Consider the following 14,403-nt stretch of genomic DNA (forward strand, 5'->3'; position numbering starts at 1 on the left):
TTTTCCACCGCTTAGTAATATGCTTAAATTCAGCGGGTAATCTCATCTGCTCTGAGGTCGTATTATGATTATGATGTGCTTGCAAACATTAGTAAGCAAGCGCACACAAAATCGACGAGGAACCTTTGAATCGTCCAAATTTGCCGGAACGAAACCGCATTTCGAAGAGTTCGGGTTTCCGGTTATTGGGAGGGTCGCAAGAATATAAAATCTCTAGGACACACAACCCGCCGTAATCCCACAGAACGTCAACGAACGGAAATGTCCGATGTTGCAAAGTGGACTGGCTCACACGTTGAGTGAATTATTTAAGAGCACGCATATACGCGAAACTCCATCATTCGCCGGCAAGCCGTTTAAAGCAAGCGGCAGTCTGGTAATGTTATACGACTCTCAGCCAGAGGTGGTCCGGGAACAGTATCCGAGGACCGCAATGTGCGTTCGAAATGTCAATGTTCATGTATCCTGCAGTTCACATGTCGACGCGCAATTAGCTGCGTTCTTCATCGACCCACGAGCCAAGTGATCCACCGTTCAGGGTGATTTTATATATATTTATACATGTTTCGATCGTGATTCCCTCGAAATCGTTTAAGATAACTCGGGCGATTCTGAAACTAGTATGATTATTATGGTTACAATTAGTACACCGTAAAGCTTTCGCGTTTCGGTCCGAGATACAAAATCTCGTTTCAAAATTGAAATATGAATATTTCACTGTGTGTGAGATTGAAAAATCTGCTTTTGCTGATTTTTCATTTTCTTAAAACAACGCAATGAAGCGAATGTTCAAATTCGCACAATTTGAATAAAATGTGCAGAGTATATAGAATACTAACGCAAGCGTTTACTACAATCGACTTTAAAACACTAGACTTTCATCTAGCGCCCAAAGAATTGATTGAGCTATGCGTTTAAAGTATAATATTCAAAAAGAACGCCGTTTTCACAACGAACTTCGTCATTCGCTCAGGCATCTGGCGATACCGAGCAGATATACATGGCAGTGCTCTCACACAATGCATAAGAGCGCTAAGCGGTTGTAAACTGCGTCACGCTGCTTTTGCACACTGCGCAATATTTTGCGACTAGTTCCGGTCAAACGTTAATGAAACGAATGATCATTGCCAGAGGCTTTTGCCCACAGTATATTATACCATGGGAGCGCACAACATTTAGTCTGCAACATTATATTGCGACATATAGCACACGCTTCATTCACTTAATAGTAAATGTACGTTAATGATCCTTCCGCAGGTTCACCTACGGAAACCTTGTTACGACTTTTACTTCCTCTAAATAATCAAGTTCGGTTATCTTCCCAGCAACATCGGCAATGTCGAAACGCTGCCGCGCACCGGTCCGAAGACCTCACTAAATAATTCAATCGGTAGTAGCGACGGGCGGTGTGTACAAAGGGCAGGAACATAATCAACGCAAGCTTATGACTCGCGCTTACTAGGAATTCCTCGTTCATGGGGAAGAATTGCAAGCCCCAATCCCTAGCACGAAGAGGCTTCAACGGATTACCCGGACCTTTCGGCCAAGGAAAACCTGCTGATCTCTTCAGTGTAGCGCGCGTGCGGCCCAAAACATCTAAGGGCATCACAGACCTGTTATTGCTCAATTTCGTGCGACTAAATGCCGCCTGTCCCTCTAAGAAGATATATTTGTACGCCGGTAGTGAGAACCACAACCAACAACGACCGAAGCCGAAGCGGAGGGTCTTTGCGATACCAGAAAGTACGTCTATTTAGCAGGCTAGAGTCTCGTTCGTTATCAGAATTAACCAGACAAATCACTCCACCAACTAAGAACGGCCATGCACCACCACCCACCGAATCAAGAAAGAGCTCTCAATCTGTCAATCCTTCCGGTGTCTGGACCTGGTGAGGTTTCCCGTGTTGAGTCAAATTAAGCCGCAGGCTCCACTCCTTGTAGTGCCCTTCCGTCAATTCCTTTAAGTTTCAGCTTTGCAACCATACTTCCCCCGGAACCCAAAAGCTTTGGTTTCCCGGAAGCTGCCCGCCGAGTCATCGGAGGAACTTCGGCGGATCGCTAGCTGGCATCGTTTATGGTTAGAACTAGGGCGGTATCTGATCGCCTTCGAACCTCTAACTTTCGTTCTTGATTGATGAAAACACATTTGGCAAATGCTTTCGCTTCTGTCCGTCTTGCGACGATCCAAGAATTTCACCTCTAACGTCGCAATACGAATGCCCCCAGTTGTCCCTATTAATCATTACCTCGGAATTCCGAAAACCAACAAAATAGAACCGAGGTCCTATTCCATTATTCCATGCACACAATATTCAGGCGAATGAGCCTGCTTTAAGCACTCTAATTTGTTCAAAGTAAACGTACCGGCCCACCTCGACACTCGGTGAAGAGCACCTTGGTAGGATTTTGAGTTGGGCCGCCTTTTTACGGGCTAAGCCCACCGGTAGGACGTCCCACAGACATGCCCGTTGAACACCGCGAGCGGTGAACCGACAGTGTGGGACACAGATTCAACTACGAGCTTTTTAACCGCAACAACTTTAATATACGCTATTAGAGCTGGAATTACCGCGGCTGCTGGCACCAGACTGGCCCTCTAATAGATCCTCGTTAAATGATTTAAAGTGTACTCATTCCGATTACGGGGCCTCGGATGAGTCCCGTATCGTTATTTTTCGTCACTACCTCCCCGTGCCGGGAGTGGGTAATTTGCGCGCCTGCTGCCTTCCTTGGATGTGGTAGCCGTTTCTCAGGCTCCCTCTCCGGAATCGAACCCTGATTCCCCGTTACCCGTAACAACCATGGTAGTCGCAGAAACTACCATCGACAGTTGATAAGGCAGACATTTGAAAGATGCGTCGCCGGTACTAGACCGTGCGATCGGCACAAAGTTATTCAGAGTCACCAAGTTAAACGGTGAGCAAGGCAAGCCCGCCACCGATTGGTTTTGATCTAATAAAAGCATTCCTTCCATCTCTGGTCGGAACTCTATTTGCATGTATTAGCTCTAGAATTACCACAGTTATCCAAGTAATGTGGGTACGATCTAAGGAACCATAACTGATGTAATGAGCCATTCGCGGTTTCACCTTAATGTGGCTTGCACTGAGACATGCATGGCTTAATCTTTGAGACAAGCATATACTACTGGCAGGATCAACCAGGGCGCTATATATATAATAGCATAGTGCGTAAATGTCCCTCGGCGTCACCCGAGAGACCACACTTTGTATAGAAAAGTTCGATGAATATTTCTAAACAACGAATTTTCTTACATATATATATCTGAGTCGTACGATATTCCCTGAACATAACGAACAGTTTACATCGCGACTTGATATTTCATATATTCTGCGCTTACACAGAGGCTAGACCTTTAACAACCGTCGAAACGGCGGTCCGTACATGAAATTTGCGGTCTGCAGACCCAGTTAATTTCAAACAGTCTCTTTACCCTTCGTTAGATTGAAAACGTCGGGGCGAATTCATTATAAGAATTCATCGTTATAACTAACTTTTATTCTCGCTCGGAGAGTATTGAGTTGATTGCATTTGTATATTTTATTTTCCGCATAAGAGTCTTTGCGTCAACGACACATGCCCGCGGATATGCTGTACAGTATGGTTGAACACTTATAAATAAGGTCCAGAACCCGGCCGTAAACCGACATCCGAACATATACGGCGTATATTATTCTAGACACGGTCTACGACAGTTTGACCTGCAGCGACGGGTCGCCTCGGGTTACCGTGCGAACCATCACCGCGATGGTCTGGACAGGCTATATGGCGGGTCGCAAGAAAATAAATTCTCTAGGACGCGCAACCACTTTAGCAATTTTAGAGCACGTTGTGGTCCAAAAACAAACGTCCTCGCTTTAAAATTGAAATATGAATATTTCACTGTGTGTGAGATTGAAAAATCTGCTTTCGCTGATTTTTCATTTTCTTAAAACAACGCAATGAAGCGAATGTTCAAATTCGCACAATTTGAATAAAATGTGCAGAGTATATAGAATACTAACGCAAGCGTTTACTACAATCGACTTTAAAACACTAGACTTTCATCTAGCGCCCAAAGAATTGATTGAGCTATGCGTTTAAAGTATAATATTCAAAAAGAACGCCGTTTTCACAACGAACTTCGTCATTCGCTCAGGCATCTGGCGATACCGAGCAGATATACATGGCAGTGCTCTCACACAATGCATAAGAGCGCTAAGCGGTTGTAAACTGCGTTACGCTGCTTTTGCACACTGCGCAATATTTTGCGACTAGCTCCGGTCAAACGTTAATGAAACGAATGATCATTGCCAGAGGCTTTTGCCCACAGTATATTATACTATAGGAGCGCACTTGATTACAGCAATAATTTGTCGAGTAATCACAAGATTTCATATTTGTGGTCAGCAGACCCAAATAATTTTAACTCGCACCGATCGAACGTTCATAAATGAATGATCCTCGGTGCGAGAAGCTTCGTCAGTTCTGCTGCACCACCCATCTATTTGACTTTAGTCCATTTGTAAAATCCTATATTATTAAAATATATAGATTTTATATTTGCGGTCCGCAGACCCAAATAATTTCAACTCGCTCCGATCAAACGATCATAAAACGAAAGACCATCGCTGCGAGAAGCTTTGCTAGTTCTGCTACATTCACATATATTTGACCGTAGTCCATTTGTAAAATCCTATATTATTAAAATATATAGATTTTATATTTGCGGTCCGCAGACCCAAATAATTTCAACTCGCTCCGATCAAACGTTCATAAAACGAAAGACCATCGCTGCGAGAAGCTTTGCTAGTTCTGCTACATTCACATATATTTGACCGTAGTCAATTTGTAAAATTCTATATTATTAAAATATATAGATTTCATATTTGCGGTCCGCAGACCCAAATAATTTCAACTCTCTCTGATCGAACGTTTAAAAACGAATGATCCTACCACCAGTTATCTATAGCCGCAAACCAGCATCCGAATATATACGGGGTATATAATTCTAGATGTGGCTCACAACATTATTAAAAGTTACGCTAATATATCATTGACAGACTAAAAGTATCGAATATGATGTAAAAACTACACCGGGGAATGATATCCGTACCCGCCCGAACAACATAGCGTACTTTAGCCTGAGCTTGCTCGCATCGCACTCGACACGACCTATTCCCCTATATAAGGCGCGCGGCCACAGCGTAGGTATTTGACTGAGTCCCAAGCGATGTGCATTTGACCTGCGGCGAGGGCCTGCTCGCGCTTACGGTGTGAATCGTCAAGACAAAAGTCTGGGAAAATTTCGAACTGTGAACCCTTATGATAGAAAAATTTTTGTCGAAAATTTTGTTAGATGTTCAAACAGTTTTATATATATGGACAATATGAATTATAGTTAATTATTGAGTTTTTAGGTGTTTTTTGGGTTTTTTTAAACTTTTGTATAAAATTATGTATTTATTGATTTTTATAGATCTCAATGAATATAAAACGAATTTATATATAGTTATATTATTTTTTATAATTATTTGTTTAAATTTTCTAATTTTACAATAAATGTTCAAACCAGTTTTCCTCGATTTTCTCTTAAACCGTAAAAGATACGAAAAAACTTTGTTCGTACGAAAGATGCAGAATAAAATTACGAATAAAATGGTATATAAATGGTTAGGTGTGTTCATATAATTTTCTCTAGATTTTCCGATTTTTCCAAATTTTCACGACGGCAACTCGCCTGTAGGCCACACCGTGCAAAATTCGAAGTTGTGATATATGGAAAAAGAACTAAGAATTTTGAGACCTTTCTAATGATGTATAATACTTTATATGTTTTCTTTAGAGAAATATCGAATCGTGAAGAGTGTTGCTCCAACCTAGCCGCACTTTGCATTTTGACATGTTAACATCTACACATATTGCTCTATAACATAAAAACCGTAAAAGATACGAAAAAACTTTGTTCGTACGAAAGATGCAGAATAAAATTACGAATAAAATGGTGTATAAATGATTAGGTGTGTTCATATAATTTTCTCTAGATTTTCCGATTTTTCCAAATTTTCACGACGGCAACTCGCCTGTAGGCCGTGCAAAATTCGAAGTTGTGATATATGGAAAAAGAACTAAGAATTTTGAGACCTTTCTAATGATGTATAATACTTTATATGTTTTCTTTAGAGAAATATCGAATCGTGAAGAGTGTTGCTCCAACCTAGCCGCACTTTGCATTTTGACATGTTAACATCTACACATATTGCTCTATAACATAAAAACCGTAAAAGATACGAAAAAACTTTGTACGTACGAAAGATGCAGAATAAAATTACGAATAAAATGGTATATAAATGGTTAGGTGTGTTCATATAATTTTCTCTAGATTTTCCGATTTTTCCAAATTTTCACGACGGCAACTCGCCTGTAGGCCACACCGTGCAAAATTCGAAGTTGTGATATATGGAAAAAGAACTAAGAATTTTGAGACCTTTTTAATGATGTATAATACTTTATATGTTTTCTTTAGAGAAATATCGAATCGTGAAGAGTGTTGCTCCAACCTAGCCGCACTTTGCATTTTGACATGTTAACATCTACACATATTGCTCTATAACATAAAAACCGTAAAAGATACGAAAAAACTTTGTTCGTACGAAAGATGCAGAATAAAATTACGAATAAAATGATGTATAACTCGATATATGTCATAATATATTTTTCATGAGATTTTTCAATTTTTACTTTAAATTAAAAAATGTTTGAAATTTTTCGCTGACTTTAAATTCATTTGCGGGTTATGCTTTTTTTTACAATATTGTTTCAAATGATGTAACAAGTTAAATTAGCGAGGTGCCTCAATATGCAAAAAATTGGCCCACCCTAATGTATATATATATATATATATACATACATGTATGTTTGTATGTATATACATGTGTATATGTGTATGCATGTATTTGTATATGCGTATATATGTATGTATATATATATATATATATATATATATATATATTTGTGAGCATTTATGTACATATGTATATGTATGTATTGTGTATATATATATATGTATATATATGTGTATATGTATGTATATATATATGTATATATATATATATATATATATATATATGTATGTGTGTATATATGTATATATACATGTTTATGCGTATATGCATGTGTATACTATAGTTACATAGATAGGTATGAGTATATGTATGTTTCATACATGTACATGTACGTCGTTGTGAATATACATGCACGTTGCATATATGTATATGCGTATATTTATATTTGTATGGTCGTGCATGTATATGTGTACATATATAGGTATATATTGTTGTATCTGTATATCATGTGTGTGTATATGTATATATGCATGTATATATATATATATATGTATATATATATATATATATATATATATGTATATGTGTGTATATGTGCATGTATATATATGTATATATGCGTAGGTTTATATGAGTGTACTTAGATATTTTTGCCTATATTTTTTAATTATTTATTTAATTCTAGTCTCTACTACCATTCCTATCTTTTATATTTGGTTTGTTGTTAAGTGTTGCTGTTTGTTAATTTTCCTCTTATTGTATAGTTACTTTACCAATCCACATATATTATAATTATCTAGATATACTAATTTTCATACTGTTTTTAGATCCACTGATGATGACATTAAATTGAATGTCGAAACGTTTGGAAATAAAGATTATTTTATAAATCTTTGGCTTTTCTTTGTTTGATGTATCGCCCTCAAGAACTCACTCACATATTTCAACATCAAAACCAACTACTAAATCATATATATGTGTATATATATATATATATATATATATATATTAACAAAGTCTAATAATCGGGCATAACATCAATAAAAAACATGAATTTCTTTCAAAAATTTATTTTAAATCCATACGTTTCGGCTATAATCCTAGCCTTCATTCAGTGGAAACTAAAAATAAAATTAAAAACTAAAACAATTGAATTGGAGTGAAAAGAAAAAAATAAAATAGTAATTAGTACTTACAATTAGTTGATCTTAGTGTTAAATTGGAAAATTTTAATAATCCATGGTATTAGGATATGGTAATGCACTACACTATGTATTATAAACATTAACTTGAAATTACACAATATTTTCACAAAATACTGATTTGAAAAAATCACAAATGGATAGTGTGTTATTCGTAGACTGGTTGAAGATGTAATGGAGAAAGACATTTTCTAAAAAATATTTTTACCAAGATTCTGCACATGTGTGGAACAAATTGTAAATCCTTTGCGCGAACGCTTTTATTGTTTTGTAAGAAATTTGAAAATGTTATCTAAATAGAAGAGATTTGTGTCGCACAGCGTGTTGAGTTCATTCCGTTTATTTATTGTCTTATTGTTATAAATAGTTAAAAAAGATCCCTCTATAATTCTTCGTTTAAATAAATTTTGTTCAAATTGTAGTACAGTCGGATTAGAAAAGTCCATATTGTGTTTTAAAGTGTATATATGGTCTGCAAGAACAGTTTTGAATTGTTTGGGGTTTTTTGAATTGTTTTTGTGTTGTTGTAACCGTTTATTGATGTTTTGGCTAGTTTCTCCTATGTAAATTAAATTACAGTCTAAACAATTTATTTGATAGACGAGATTTCTGAGTCGTTCAATATTAAATGGGGTTTTTGTCTTGGTAAAAATAGTGCTAGTAGTTGTACTAAAATTGGTTACAAGTCGAAGTCCAGATTTATAAAAAAGTTTTTTCCAAGGAACATACAATTTTTTAATGTATGGCAAACATATTACACCAGAATGAGTTTCTGAGTCAGGTAAATTGTTAGGTACTGTGCAATTGTCCATTTTATTCAAAAGGTACGTTCGTCTGTTACTAGTTACGGAATTTATAAGTTTTAGGGGATAAGAGTTATCTGTTAAAATTTTTGTAATTAATTTGATGTTGTTGTCCCAAAATGTTTTGTCCCATAGAAGTATTGCGTGGTCCGTTATATTTATTATAGTACCTATTTTCATTTTGAGTGGATGATAAGAAAAGTAATTAAGGTAGCGTCCGGAGTTAGTTGGTTTTTGGTACCAATTTGTTATTTGTTTGTTATCTGTAGTACGTATAAGTTTTATGTCTAAGAAACTTATCGAGTTCATTGTCTCCAATTCCACTGTAAATTTTAATTTTTTATTGACGTTATTAAATTGATCAATTATCATAGTGACATCATCACTAGGGATACAAGTGATAATGTCATCTACATAACGGTAATAAAAAATATGTTTATTGTAATTTTTAAAAATTGTATTTTCAAGGAGTTGTAAGGATATTTCTGCTAGAGATGGACTTTTTTATAAATCTGGACTTCGACTTGTAACCAATTTTAGTACAACTACTAGCACTATTTTTACCAAGACAAAAACCCCATTTAATATTGAACGACTCAGAAATCTCGTCTATCAAATAAATTGTTTAGACTGTAATTTAATTTACATAGGAGAAACTAGCCAGAACCTCAATAAACGGTTACAACAACACAAAAACAATTCAAAAAACCCCAAACAATTCAAAACTATTCTTGCAGACCATATATACACTTTAAAACACAATATGGACTTTTCTAATCCGACTGTACTACAATTTGAACAAAATTTATTTGAACGAAGAATTATAGAGGGATCTTTTTTAACTATTTATAACAATAAGACAATAAATAAACGGAATGAACTCAACACGCTGTGCGACACAAATCTCTTCTATTTAGATAACATTTCCAAATTTCTTACAAAACAATAAAAGCGTTCGCGCAAAGGATTTACAATTTGTTCCAAACATGTGCAGAATCTTGGTAAAAATATTTTTTAAAAAATGTCTTTCTCCATTACATCTTCAACCAGTCTACGAATAACACACTATCCATTTGTGATTTTTTCAAATCAGTATTTTGTGAAAATATTGTGTAATTTCAAGTTAATGTTTATAATACATAGTGTAGTGCATTACCATATCCTAATACCATGGATTATTAAAATTTTCCAATTTAACACTAAGATCAACTAATTGTAAGTACTAATTACTATTTTATTTTTTTCTTTTCACTCCAATTCAATTGTTTTAATTTTTAATTTTAGTTTTAGTTTCCACTGAATGAAGGCTAGGATTATAGCCGAAACGTATGGATTTAAAATAAATTTTTGAAAGAAATTCATGTTTTTTATTGATGTTATGCCCGATTATTAGACTTTGTTAATACATATGTCAACATCAAATTCAGAATCATACAAAATATATATATATATATATATATATATATATATATATATATATATATATATATATATATATATATATAGAGCGGGTCGATTTGTATGGGTAAAAAAGTAATCATCAAAATAAGATAATTTGTCGAAGAAACTATATCTCTAAAATGAATTCTGATGTCCCGTGCATTGACCCAAAGATTAGGTAAAATTTTAAAAAATCCTGTTTTGGCTCATTTAGAGCGCCCCAATAATTTCCAAATGTATGACCGACCCCCAGTAACTTGGGAAGATCGATCTACCTATACCCATGGTTCACCCCTTGGGACCTCCCTTTAGAGGTCCCCCATATAAAAGTTGCATTATTTTGGGTACTTCAACATGACAAAAATCTGCGATTTATTTTTATTAAATCATAAAATATGTAAATAGAACTATGTAAAACTCATAAACTATTGTTTGAAGTCTTTATTTGTTTAAAGTCTGGAAAATTTTGCACGGCACTCTGATATCGTCGCCGTAACAGCCTCTAGCAAGCATAGAAGCGCAGAGACAAAATGCATTAGAAAATTTGAAACAAAGAAGAATTTTAATAAATTTTTGAAGTAAAACTTCTTTAGGCGCGACATGGGTGTAAAAACTTTTTTAGGCGCGACATGGGTGTAAATCCGTACAAATGGAACGAAAACGCCAACGTGAAGTTGAAGCTTACGACGCTAGTTAGCGCAGATGTCGCGAGTATCCACTCCCGTCATGTCATGCGTAAGTCGAACGCTTAACCCTATACTGTGCTGTGTCGGTAAATCTCGTAAATCCTCATTACGTTCGTAGTTCTTTTAGATATAATTTTCGATTAGTTGGTGAAGTTTAAAGAATTTTCTATATAAACTTATAAAAGTGCAGTGAAGGTGGGTGACTTGTCACGTTCCTGGTTGCGTAGGAAATAAGAATGAATGAAGAAATAGAGAAACAATGAGATTACATGGTTTTCCAACTAGGAATGACAAGGTATGTGAAATGTAATATTGTGTTTCTTCAATAGGTTATAAATGAAAAAGCAAATAGCATAATAGATGTATGAGATTTGGATTTGGCGAGTGAATATTCCAAAATTGAATGATGTGGAGATTGAAAAAATGTTTTTTGAAGTAATTTGTATTATTCGAGTTTTTCAAGGTTACTATATACCTTTGAGGTTATTACTAAATTCAAAAAATTTTTTGTAGGCAAGACAGATACTACAGTCACTCAAAGAATGAAATTGTATCGGCAGGGAAATAGTTAAAACAAACAAGCAGTTAATAAACGTATGTTAATTTCAATTTTATGAAATTCTACAAACACAATTACATGATCTTTATGGAAAATTTAGAGAAAGTTTACATGTTTCTTTTTTATGATCGCTATGGAGCCTAATTTTAATTTATTATAATAGTAATTATTAGTAATTATAAATATCAATGCAGGTTCAAAGCTTCTTGCAAACTCTGAAAGATCAAAGTTACATCGTCAAAGAAAACAACTGCATGAAAATACAAAGGTTACTGCCAATTTATTAGAAAATCTTGAGCCAGGTAGATGTTAATGTCAATACCATTCACATAAGTAAGAATCTTTTGTCACATTTAAACATATTATTCTTTTATCTTTTTAGATGGAAGTACTGCTGTACCTTTTTCTGATACACCAACTACATCACGTCAATTACAAATTAATGATTCTGTATATAATGTGACAAGAACTGATCTTTTGCAAGATTCAAATGAATTTGAATGAGTCAAGTATTTGAACTTCCGTATGAAGAATTCCATTTGTTGAGGAATGCACGAAAATTGTTTGAAAAACAATTTACAAATGATAGCTTTGGCTATGTATGCTTTGTGTGTGATAGACTTTGGTTTCAAAATGACTTAAAAATATCAAATATTGCTCAAAAACAAATTCTTAATAATGGTTTTCTGAATACAGATTCAAATAATCAGTTCGGATATCAAACTTGTCGAAAGGCATTAAATTCTGGAAAAATTCCCACTTTGTGTCAATTTAACGGGTTTGTATAACCACCTATACCAAATTATCTACCTAAACTAGATACTGTATCTGAAAGGTTAATTTTAACTAGGTTGTTTTCCATGCAATTTAGACGATTGCGACATGCAAATGGACAATTTGGAATATTGGGACAAATTATAAATGTGCCTGTTGACGTTAATGATGGTTAATTGATTACCTCGTAATATTGATGATGATCATTGCATTAACGTTCACATAAAAAAGAAAATGATTCATAGATCAAGCTATGTGCAGGGCTTGATAAATAAAATTAATATAAAAGTATGGCTTCAATTTTTTAGGCAAGACAGATATTACAGCTGTTCTGGATCGCCCTTTCAAAGTTAGTTGGGGTTTGTTATACATTTGGATGCGATTGGAAGACTCTAAATGGATAAAAACGGAATTTTTCACAATTCAATCCCTATCTTTGGGTCAATGCACGGGACATCATAATTCATTTCAGAGGTATGGTTTCTTCAGCAAAGTATCTTATTTTAATCCTTAGTATCCAAAAATCATATGTGCCTAAGCAACTTTTAAATTGACCCGCCCTAATATATATATATATATATACAGGGCCGGTCCTGGGGTCTTTGGCGCCCGCATGCAAGATTTGTTCTAGCTACAATTAAGTTTCTCGGTCTTATAGTCATTTTCTATGCACTGCCTTCCCATTTTCCATTTTTCTCTATTATAATTTGTATCTATTTTTTAACAAGTTCCGTTCAAACTAAATCACCCCGCAATTTTTCATCAATAATGCCCAATAATTTACACTTTCGTAGGTTGCGCTTACGGTATTGAACACTAGATAATTTCTTTTTCAATTCTACAATAACTTCGATCGAAGAAAAATTTAATGAGTTTATTAAATAATAAGCAGAACAATAATTTACTAATTTGCAGGAGTAATTAATTGTTTCTAGAGATATCACATTGCAAACTGAATATGCTTTCTGTTTCTACGTATCCATAGTTAAGTTAGATTGTTTATTATAATCTGTTAAATATTCTAGATTTTATATTTAAATATATATATATATATATATATATATATATATATATATTGTTGCGACCCAATGGTTTAACTATAACTAATATACTACTAACTATAATATACGCTACGCATATATCCGATTCTCAGTTTCTTAACATTGTATTCATCCCAAGAACTATCGTTAACTCATATCGAGTAACAAAAGTATTATAATCAAAATAGGATCGATGAACTTTTTCCAAATGCGTACGTGAGCCTTTGCGTACGACGCAGTAATTCCTATGAATTTCGATCGGGGAATCACATAATTCGCACTCATACATATGAGGAAATTACTGATCATATTCAAAACCAAGGGACGTATCTGATTATTAAATGAAAAGGCTATATAAAGCCGAAATGGAATTTTAAGTTGTTCAGTTGTGTACTTTTTGTATAATAGACGACAGCATCTCAGAGTATTAATGAACGGGAAAATAAAAGTATACATGAAGAATATTGTGTTTAATTTTAATTTATTATGATATTACTATACATCTACTGAAATTGGTTGATGAAGAGAAGAGCTAATCGGCGCCCAACATATTATTTGGTATCAGCGGTGGGATCGAAAATTTTTTTTTAGAAAAAAAATTATTATTGCCGTCAACATATTATTTGGTGGCAGCGGTTCTCAAACTTTTTTAACTTCCCGTACGGTAAGTTATTGTAATGGGCCGAAAATCGAAATTGAAAATTATTACATTTCTCGACGTTTTGAAGGTTTCTGAACATTTTGGCATACCTCAGAAAAAATGGATGCGTGTGTGTGTGTATGTATGTATGAATACAAATTTCCAGTCACGTTTTTGGGCGCACGGATCAACCGATTTGAATGGTTCAAAAAACATTCGATTCCTATTGATAGGGAAAAGAGCTGATTCGTTTTTGGCAAAGGCAGTTTTGAGAGAACTAGGCGTCCGATTTAAATGATTCAAAGAACTTTCTGCTTGTCTTAACAAAATAATTGATTTTGGAAAACAAAAATTTTATTTCAACTTTTTTTTTTTTTAATTTTTTGTATATCGAAAATAATTCAGATTTTATTT

The 14,403-nt window shown here is 34.6% G+C and overlaps 1 long non-coding RNA gene and 2 other non-coding genes across 3 annotated transcripts; 1 reads left to right on the forward strand and 2 right to left on the reverse strand.

The window, feature by feature from the left end:
- Nucleotides 1–387: 387 nt before the first annotated feature.
- LOC113378985 lies at nt 388–542 on the reverse strand. Its single transcript, XR_003367297.1, has one exon. It is a non-coding gene; the product is annotated as a 5.8S ribosomal RNA (ribosomal RNA).
- A 698-nt stretch (nt 543–1,240) lies between these two features.
- On the reverse strand, nt 1,241–3,167 carry LOC113378910. The gene has a single exon (XR_003367257.1). It is a non-coding gene; the product is annotated as a small subunit ribosomal RNA (ribosomal RNA).
- A 7,940-nt stretch (nt 3,168–11,107) lies between these two features.
- Nucleotides 11,108–11,833, forward strand: LOC113378566. The gene is made up of 3 exons (XR_003367197.1): nt 11,108–11,271; nt 11,490–11,570; nt 11,730–11,833. It is a non-coding gene; the product is annotated as an uncharacterized LOC113378566 (long non-coding RNA).
- Nucleotides 11,834–14,403: the final 2,570 nt, after the last annotated feature.

This window comes from Ctenocephalides felis, unplaced genomic scaffold (genome assembly GCF_003426905.1).
Source record: "Ctenocephalides felis isolate EL2017-DRISC unplaced genomic scaffold, ASM342690v1 CF-g0.4_SCAFFOLD_01886, whole genome shotgun sequence".
Lineage (NCBI taxonomy): Eukaryota > Metazoa > Arthropoda > Insecta > Siphonaptera > Pulicidae > Ctenocephalides > Ctenocephalides felis.